At 38.4% G+C, this 10,956-nt stretch overlaps 1 protein-coding gene across 1 annotated transcript in view; it reads right to left on the reverse strand.

Moving 5' to 3' along the window:
• Positions 1-10,956, reverse strand: part of LOC122628067 (nuclear migration protein nudC) — a 70,524-nt gene that overhangs the window by 42,987 nt on the left and 16,581 nt on the right. The window lies entirely within an intron of this gene.

Genomic DNA, 10,956 nt, shown 5'->3' on the forward strand with positions numbered 1-10,956 from the left:
AAAATTTTATATGCGGATAATAACGCGCGCGAGAATTCTTCCTAGAAATTGTAAGTATACTCAAGAAAATTTCCGTCGAGATAAAACAAAATGCATAGATATGTAAATATCCAAAGGGAATTCTTTTCCTTTCTTCTTCTTTTCTTCTTTTTTTTCTTTTTTTTTTCTCTATTCCTTTCCTTTTCTTCTTCTTCTTCTTCTACTTCTTCGACCGAAAAGAAGAAATCCTTTAGATTATGCATTCGTCTTGAGACACGTAACGAAGAAACATATTTGCGACGTGTCATCGAATCATTTCTTTTACCTTTCTCTCTTTCTCCTTCATTTTCTCTGCATCCAACTAGCATCGAAAGTCGTCGTTCTTGAAGTGACATAACACAACCGGACTCTCAGGAATTTTACTTTTCGGAATTCGTAATAACCACCCACGTAATATGTGTATCCGACGATTTGCCATCGTCTTTATATCTTGAAAGACGCACGGCCGTGAACTTCATATCCTACGCTCGAGAAATCCATGGCTCTACGTGCACGTAGCGTATCGGAAATTCCGAATACAAAAAGAGAAGAACGGATAAAGGTTGAGGAGAAGAAAAAGGAAAAGAAAAAAGACGAAGAAAAATACGAACAAGAGGAAGAAGAAGAAGAAGAAGAAGAAGAAACAACAGCAGACAAAAAAAAAGCAAACGAAAAAGAAAAAAGAAAGATTTTTACGTAGAGTCCAAAAGAAGATGGACCCGGGCGGACATGATTTAGTCAAAATAGTTTATGGCTACCAGGATCTGTATTTAACGGTACCGAGTTTCTCGCGAGTTCGTAAGCAGGAACCGGATAAATAGGCTCGGTCAGAATGAGTCTACCTTGGCCGCGAGTGTCCTTGACTACAGATCATTGACTTGGTCAGCAAGCAGCATCGAGCGACGTGTAAAAGTACTTAGGAAATCGTTCCGCGAAGGAAAGGTACGAACGAAGGCTAACGATAAATGAGATAAATGGAATTGTCGTTCGTTTGAACGTGAACTCCGCGAAAAGAACGTCGTTTTCGAGACGGTCCATTTTCGGTGTTCGCTGGTAAAACTTGAAAACAAGAAACTTACGTAGAGGATAAATAATAGGTTACTTTTCGTCGGTCGATCTCCGAACGAGTTACTTACGAGTCTCTCTGTCTTAAACATTTACAGCGAACCAATGTCTACCAAGAAGAAGAAATATAAAAAAGGAAAAGAACTAATAAGGACAGTGAATATAAGACTGGTAAGAAACTAAAAAAACTAATAAGACGATGACTATCTTTCACGTCTCGCAGAAAACAAAAGTTAACAGTACATATTTACTCTCGTTCGATGATAGACGCAAACAAAGGTCCAATCAAGAGATTCTTCTCTCGTCTATCATAATTCAGAATAATAATCCGCGTTGCGTATACGCGCGCGCGCACGTGCTTTCTAAAACGCGAGTTTTAACGAGTAGGACGTTTCAAGGACCATCGAGTTACACGAGCGAGAGCAATGGTTAAAAGATATTACTACTTCGACGATAGTTCGATGATTTCGATGAATTGATCTCTTCTTCTTCTATTCTTTTCTTTTCTTTTCATTTCTTTTCTTTTTCTTATCTTTTCTTTTGGTTTCTTTTAATCTTCAAAACAAAACGACGAAGTCATTGTGGATCGTCTGCAATCATAAGCGAAAGACGATGACGAACGACTATGCCACTAACAGAAACGCGTTTGACCAAGAAACACGTCCGGGAAGAAAGACTCACTGTGAGGAATAATTTTGTCCAGAATGTCGTCGTCGTCGTCGTCGTCGTCGTTGTTGTCGTTGTCGAAAGCAGACGAGTTTTCTCTCGCCTCTTTCTTCGTTTCTCCCTTCCCAGAATAATCTCTTTTAATCCGATCAATCTTGGTGACACGCATCGCGTGCAAGGCTCCTTAATCAGCACCGACGAGAAAACATTCGAGGAAGCAGTTGAAACTTGCTTGCTCGTTATTATTCTAATTAATGTTCTAATTAATGAACTTAACCGTAAAATGAATATCGTCTTTGTCGTGTCAAGGCAATCCGAACTCGAACGTTTAAAATCTCGTCGAACATTCGTTTCGACATAGATTGCGATAAACATTTTTAAACGATCGAACAAGAAAAAAAAAAGTAAGTAAGTAAGTAAGTAAGTAAGTAAGTAAGTAAGTAAATAAATATATAAATACATACGTACGAACGTACGTAAATTTACCAATTCGACGAAAAAGGATCAGGATAATTTCTTCCAAAGGAGCAAAGAAAGTAATTAAATGTTAATCGATGACGCGAGAGAAAATTCCGAGATACGTTACTCATCGAGATCAAACGTATATAATTATAATTTTGCTATCGAAGGACGTCCAAGCTGAATTACAAGTACAGGCGTCACGATTTATACGGCTACGTTGGCAACAAGTTGGATCGAACTTATGATATATATAAGAGTACAACTTGTAACTCGGTCGTTGTTCGAGTAGTTATCATTAAATACATAGTCTCATCGAGCTAATTATATCTCTTCAATGCTTTTTTAGCAACATTTATTATCGTTGGAAACGGTGAGGACTCGGTTCCACGAACTTTTTTTTTTTTTAATCATTTTTTCTATCAATTTTTTTTTTAAATCTCGAATGTCCTACATTATCGATTGTATCGATAGCGAAGAAAACCGCGGGACAAACGAATCTGCAGCGCCATACGTTTCATTAAAAAAGTATCCTGACGGATCGTGCAACTTTTCGAAAAGAAGATAGTAGAGAAGATACGGAAAATTATCTCTCCTCGATCGCGCGATATTTCTTTTTCTCTCTCTACAATTCGACACTATATTATTATGTAAAAAAGAATATAAAAAAATCGTATAAAGTCGAATAAAGCAGTTGTGTTTACAACTCGACTACTTCGAGTTACTCGTTTCTCTCTCTCTTTCTTTTTATTTCTTTTATATCTCCGATCGGATAATAAAAGTATCCATGGATTAACAAGACGTCGGACAAGGCAATAGAGGAAGAAGAAAATGAAAAATAAAAAGAAGAAAAAGAAGAAGAAGAAGAAGAAGAAGAAGAAAAGAATAGACTGGTCTGGTAGATGTCTGTAAGACGATTACGTAAATACTTCCTCGGAACACGTGAAAAGTTAGCGCCAATATTAAATCACGTGTACATAGGCGTTACGAAGGCGCGCCTTCTTCCGATGGCCACTTTCTTTTCGACTTACCTAAGATACAAATCATGTACATGCGTGCTTTGCGACACGTAGGAGAGATAGCGTTCTCTTTAGGCTCGCCATGCACAACTCGATCATGATTCTTCTTAAGGAAGAATTTTATACTTTGACTGAAAACGCGAGCCAATCGATCGAAACGATTGAGAGAAAGAGAAGAAAATTGAAATTGTTTTGCGTTAGTGCGATGAACGTATTGATTCGTTTCACTCTCTCTCTCTCTCTCTCTCTTTCTTTCTCTCTCGTATTTTCTCTTGTTTACACGGGGAAGACAAAAAAGTAAGTAAGGTTACACAGTAGGAACGTAATAAAATTTGTAATGCAGATTTTTTTCAAGAATTTTCCACAAACAACCGACACTCCTTCTTTTCGTCGTTTGGAATTTTCCTATCGATCCGGATGTCGATGCGAAGAAGGAAAAGAAGAAGAAGAAAGAATAGAAGAAGAAGAAGAAGAAGAAGAAGAAGAAGAAGAAGATTGTTATAAGTATCGCGTATCTCTTGTCCTTTTGTCCTGCTAAGATAAAAAGAAGAAACATCCGTCGTATTGCTCCTCGGCACGTGTCTCGATAAGCGTGGTTTACCGTAAAGGCAACGCTTCTTGGAAACACTTAAAGGAAGAATTGCGAAAGACGAATGAACGATGAAAAAAATGAAAAATGTAAAAAAAAAAGAAAAGAGAGATAGAAAAAGAAAAGAAAAATCAAAAAAGAAAATTGAGAAAGAAGGAGAGAAAAATTCAGAAGGAATGGGTTTCAAGAATATATTTCTGGCCCCGGATATCGCTGGCGTAGGAGCTCGACATTTCTCAAGCGAGTAGGTATTTTAACAGCGAAAGCATATCGTAAAGAAAGAGAGAGACAGAGAGAAAGAGAGAAAGAGACAGAGAAAGAGAGTGAAAGACCCGAGAATGAGAATGCATTCGCGCCAATCCGGCGTCGAGAAATTATGGCAGCGTTCCGATAGCGGAATGATAAAAAGTCAAACACGAACGATTACGGCAGCAATACGGACCCTACAAAAGAGTTTCTCTCTTTCTGTCTTTTTCTCTTTCTCTCTGTCTCTCTCTCTCTCTCTCTCTCTCTCTCTTTCTGTTTAGGAAAGTAGCGATTATTTTATGTTATCGACTTCCAAATAGGAGCCATAGTGCTAACGACCACGTTGTATAAGTCTTTTCGTTAAACAATAACACGCTAACACTGAAACGTAATTGATTTAAAGAGAGTTATGACATAATCGTTTTGAAAATGTCGAAAGAGATTATCACCAATTGTCAAGATGCAATTTTCAATAGCCAATGTATCTCACCTATGAATATATCTACGAATGCATAATTATACATGCAAAGTATGTTTTAGACATGCTTCCTCCTTTCTCGAATGTATCGAAACGTTTCTCTATAATTCTCTAAAGAGATCAATACCGACCACCATGAAGACCACCGAGCAACAACCATGAGTCACAGATCACGAAGTCCGGGATGCTAATTATCGATTTACCTCGCGAATTCGTTAATTAGGCGTTACAAGTTACGTCATTACGACCCGTCGACTTTCTGAAATATAACCTTACCCCTTTATTTCTTTCATTCTTCTTTTCTTTTTTTTTTTTTTTTTTTTTAAATAAAGACACGCGACGTTAAATACGAATAATCGTATCGTTGATAGGAAATTGATCGACGAGATCGACATAGGTCGATAAAGAGATCGAAATCTTTTGAATATGCTTAGATGCCGTCTGTCGGATTAATCGAACAGCTTTTACGTTTCTCAGATTTAACGTTTTCTCGAATCATTATGAAATATCGGATTGCTTGCTCGTTTAATGAGGAAACTAAGAGATACGAAATTTCTAAAGGGTCGATAAGGCGAACGGTGAGAATGTTATATACCGGGTGTCTCGAGTTCACGGGCACGGATATGCGGTTCTGGGTCGACTAGATAAACGGTCGATCGAATCGGTAACAACGTTGCAATAACGTAATGCACGAGATCGAGGGAACCGTGTCCGGGTTCGGGTTCTGCTTCCCGCACGAAGACATTCTCGAGCATAGATATCCAACACCATAGAACGAACGCGTTCACGTCGATGCAAAGGCGGGGTTCGCCGCCTAAGTCGATCAATTCGACTGGAATCTCCATCTACATACCTAATCGCAAAGACCGCAAAACAACTGCATTACTTGCGTCATAGTTCCTGTTGAAAAACTTCATTTGGGTATCAGGACGTGAAACGATTCCAACTCGTCGATTCACCTGTCTATCGATCTACGTCGATCGATCGATAAAGAGATCTTTTTTCCGGGTTACGTCTATAGTTTCGTTCAACGAGTCACATGATCAAATGATTTCGAAACAATCAAATTAATAAGAACACGTAAGAGAAGAAATAACGCGTTTTAATGTTTTCGAAAATTTTTTTTTAATAGATTGATTATTCCGAAACGAGGAACGCCTTTTAACGCATTAACATATATAACGAAATTATTTAGTCTAAAAAACGATCCGTTCGTGCATTTTTAATATAATATATTCTATTAAAAATGATTACGCTCGACTATCTCAATGGCATCTTACGTCGAGCAGAAGGATATCCGTGTTTACTAATTATTACTTCGATCTGGTTCTCTCGTTCACAGAATTATACGTTTCGAACCTTTCGATGAGACGATATACGTCAAACCTTAAACGCGTTTCTTATCTTTCTCCCTATCGTTTTTAAACTCAATCAGCAATATTTTGTTATCGGTTAAATCGGTCTCGAATTTATTTTAACCTACGAGAAAGAGACTTTTATCGAGCCAACCATCTATTATATATATTTCGTCATCAATGAGAATCTTCTTCGACGACGATAGGGAAAGTTTTGTGATTTACAAACATCTCTCTTTCGCGAGATAACAATATTATCTAACATACTGACTCCACCTATCAACAATCTAATTTTTCATAACAAAAGGCATAATAATTTGGTCTTAGGATTAAAATAAACAGGCAATGGACTTACGATTTTATACTTTTGACCGAGACGATCTATCGCTAGATAGAAGATCTTTGGTACAATGATACTACAATGAACGTCCGATAGGAGAATCATGAATATGCAAAGAGCCACTCTCGTCCCTGAGCTCTGCAACGTGCATCTTCGTTGGGTCACTATCTGCATAATCCCTCAACGAGCAAAGCGAGTTCAGGATGGACCGAACATGTCTAGTCATCCTTCGTTTATCTCTATCTCTAGCTCTATCTCTATCTCTATCTCCATCTCTATCTTGAACGTGGGCTAAAGCTGATAATGTGTATATATATATATATATATATATATATATATATATATATATATAATCTTATCATCCAGCATTCGCACGATTCGAATTCTTGGGAGTATGCCTAGAGTGGATCGATGCATACAATTTTCTAAAATATTCCAATAATGATGTCAGTAAATCGAGAACAGTCGTTTTTCTCTTTTCTTTTTTCTTTATTTTTTTTTTTTAAATGATTGATAGCATTAAACATTATAAGATAAATAAAATTAAAAGGCGCGATTTACTGATTACTTACACGCTCGTGGCGTTAAACAATCGCCAGCAGGATGTAAGAAGGTGAGAAACAGGTAGATGGACGCGTAATTAATTTTAACGGAGCGAAGGTTCGTACGGCCACCCGATGGGCAGTAAATGAAATGAATTCCGAAGAAGACGAGGAAGAGAGAAAGACAAAAACATTCTCTCTCTCTCTCTCTCTCTCTCTCTCTCTCTCTCTCTTTCTCTTTGTTTCTCTCTCAGAAAAACATAATGAGAGAAACAGCGAGAGAGAGAGAGAGAGAGAGAGAGAGAAGTTGAAAGGAGTACCAGATAGCCAATCCCTTTTAACCTTGCTCGCGATCGGAAACGATCGATATTACCATTGAACGTTCGACTTTTTCTTTTTTTTTTCTGTCTTTTATTGACCGCGTGTGCTCGCTTGCACGCACGCACGCACGTAGGTAAGCGAAGCACGTATCGAAGGCTCGAGCGCGACATGGATCAGGAAGCTGTCGAAAGTGTTGACCTTGCTCCATCGAAAGAGACAGAATAGAGAGTGCCGAAAGATCGAATAAAAAGAGAGAGAACGAGAGAGAGAGAGAGAGAAACAGAGAGAGAAAGAAAGAGAAAGAGAGACAATGACGTATGGTACAGGTAAGGATCTTGAAAGGGATCTGGATCCCTAACTCTTTACTTCCGCCTAACGGCTTGAAATTCTTTGGTTCAGCTTGGAGTCTGAATTGACTTCGTGAAAACGTATAGCATATAATGCATGCATGCATGCATGTGTGTGTGTGTGTGTATAAGGTGTGCAGGTAATTTAATAGGTAATTTTTTTTTTTTAGACGAATAACGTGATTCGAACGTTGCACTTGAAATTTAATAACACCTTACACGTCATCTCGATTGCCATTTAACGGGAATATTCAAGCTGATCGATCAACCTGATTAGGATAAAGTAAGAAGGATAAAGAATTTTAATTAACCATCGGAGAAACGATGATGATCGTTGCACTACGATAATTTTTCTTCTCGCTTTAACGAAAAACAAAACTAGACTTGAAAACAAGTGCGTTATCTATCTAAAAGTTCTGTATAATTCCGCGATATAAATTTGCATTCGATAAAACGACAGAAGAAGCCAATCGATTGATTGTCTCTCTATGTGTTCATAAAAATTGTCACGCGATCGTAAATACGTTCCTTCGATGTATCTTCTTTCTTTCTTTCTTTCTTTCTTCGATCCTTCTCAATAGTCGCTCGTAATTATCCTGACAAGTATGTTCAAGCAAGAGATATGCAAAAAGTTTCCGATCGAAGGATCGATTTCTAACCTCGATCGATTGAAAAGTATCGAACGATGCGACCACTCTTGTCCTTCGTATTGCGTAAAATCGATAAGTCTTTAGTATTTCAACTTGCGAAAAATTCGTCACGAATTTCGTGGAATCGCGAAATAAGTTTCGAAGGTCGTATTTCGTAGTAAAAAGAAAAAAAAAAGAAAGAAAAAAAAAAGAGAAAAAAAGAGAGAGAGAGAGAAATAAAAAAAAGATAGATGGAACAGGGTACGCACGAATCCTTTAAAAGTATGAATTTCGCTAGAACGAGAGACGCGTCGTCTACGTGCGGAGAGATCGGTGTGCCTTCGAAAAGAGCCACGTAATTTCTTGGCATGGGAAAACTGGAGGTCGAGGAGGAGGAAGGAGGAGGTGGAAATGAAGGTGGAGGTGGAGGTGGAGGTGGAGGTGGAAGTGAGTAGAGAAAGAAACACAGAGAAAGAGAGAGAGAGAGAGAGAGAGAGAGCCACTTAACGTCGTGTTAGTAATCGAGATCGTTTCGCGAGATTCGCGACCTCGCGATTACTCTCGCTAGGTAGCTGGCTGTTCAGAGAGGTGCTATTTAAACGAACGCAAACGATGACGACTTGACTCGTTACAGGAAGGAAGCCGTCGAAGTCCTTGCCCGAAATAGAGCGATCTCGAGCACGGTTTACCGCCTGTGATCGGAATATATAATTCTTTCTTCTTATTCTCCTCCTCGTTATCGTCGTATCTCGTTGTTAAGGAACGATGCCTCAGGAGGAATAGTCGAGTTCTAACGAGCATGCTTACGCCTTCCGCGTCCTCGGCATCAAAAAGATCCGGGGAGAAAAAAAGAAAAAGACGAGAAAAGAAAAAAGATCATTGCTGTGACTCAGAGAATCGATCGAAGCTGCGCGATCCTCCCCTCGTCGTCGAAGTGAATTACAGATGCGTGACGCATCGATTACATCTTACCAAGAAACCGGCTAATGATTTTTAGGGAGTATCGTGGTGTAATTGATGACTTGCAATTGCTTTTCTCGGATTTTACATTTCGTCGAAAATCTCAAGGTTACGAAATTGGCCGAGGAAACGAACGAGATGTCAGCTATTTGTTCGAAAGCAATATACTTTTTCTTTTTTTTTTTTTTCTTTTTTCAACAGCCTTACGTTTCCTAGCGCGAAAAGGACGTTATTCTTTCGAGTTGACGTGAAAATATCGAGGACACGGAATTCGTGAATTTCGTTGATAAAAAGTAAATCTTCTTTTTCCCGTTCGATTTTCTGATTATTTCTTCGGAAAAAATAGCATCGCGCGAAAAGAAACAAACTTGTTCTTTGACCGACCCGAGCGATACCTACACGATTCGGTATATGCGAAATAGTATTCTATTCGATCGAACAGTACACGCGATCATCCACGACAGCATTCTATCATGACCCGGATTTCACGTCATGAATTCTGTCGTAACGGGACATTAGACGGTTATACGATTGCTACGGAATTACCTTTGCACGGGAATCTCTATCCTCCCACGCGAATACCGCCTAGTTGCACCAAGAATTATGAAATATCGACGATGCTCGACCATCGGGGCTTTCATGTTGGTAGCCATATTCGTGTAGTTCAAGATGATTATGATAGATCCTGGCCGAAAGTACGTACGAAAAGAAAAGAAAAAAAAAAAAAGAAAAAAAGAAGGAACAAAAATAATATTTCAACTCGATGAAAAGTAAAGAGGAACCTGGAAAACACACTGAAAGGAAATTACAGGATTTGTCTTGCACTCTATCTCGAACGGGGAGTACCTACGCATGTTTGCATGAAAAAAGACAGAACAGGTTTCCAATGAGAAGCTATACAATAGCTCTTTCCTCGTTTTGGTCATCCCGGAGACCTCTTATAATCCACGTTGTAGAGAAGCAAAGAACTCGCTCGAGGTTGCTGTCCAGACATGGCCGATATACGAGCCGCAGAAAGATGAGACAAGCGAGTCATGGCGATCGGCGTACGAAGAAATTAAAATAAGATCGTGCAGAGTACGAGATATAAAAGTGGTTTCTTTAATAAAACGACATAAATCCGGTAGCACGCAGAAAAGATAAGAATAATCTTACCGACTTCAAGAACAAAGGATAAAGGGGTATTGTTAAAAGTAGGTATAAACTTCTTCGAAACAAAGTCGGATATTTTTTCGTTCGAACGAAATAGCGATATATCTCTACAGGAACGAATACCTGTATAACCATTAAAAAAGAATTAAAGTAAAAATTAAAAACAAAATAACAAAAAACAAACAAAAAAGATAATAATAATAATAATAATAAAAGGAAAAAAAAAAAGAAAGAAAAGAAAAAGACGGCCGACGTGAAGGAAAGAACGAAATGAAAAATAGAAATAAATAATAGGATGATCTCATTGGTCGGGATGATCTCGTCCGTCGAGATAATATAACGAGATAAATGAAAATACAAAAATGACAGACACACGAAACGTATACCATACACAAACAGAAGCGAGACCCTTGTCATCAAAGTATTCAGATACTTGTCTCTAAAACCGAATGTCATAGAGAATTTCGACAAAAGGAACCAGTTTTTCGTGTACCAAACAACTTGTATTCTCAGATCTATCGAGCTAATATCGAACGATTACGTGTTACGATTACGTGTCAAATTGGGAACTAAAGTAGACGATCTCGTTGGAGTTTGTTCGGTCGGGACAATACGAGACATTTATAACGAGTAAATAGCAAAATCAAAGGTAGCAGGTAGTAAGGCCTCGTTATCTACATACAAACGAGTAGTAGGTAATAGGAAAAAAGAGAGAGACAGAAATAAATAGATAGATAGATAGAGATAGACAGACAGGCAGACAGAAAGAA

Source organism: Vespula pensylvanica, chromosome 3, assembly GCF_014466175.1.
Source record: "Vespula pensylvanica isolate Volc-1 chromosome 3, ASM1446617v1, whole genome shotgun sequence".
Classification (NCBI taxonomy): Eukaryota; Metazoa; Arthropoda; class Insecta; order Hymenoptera; family Vespidae; genus Vespula; species Vespula pensylvanica.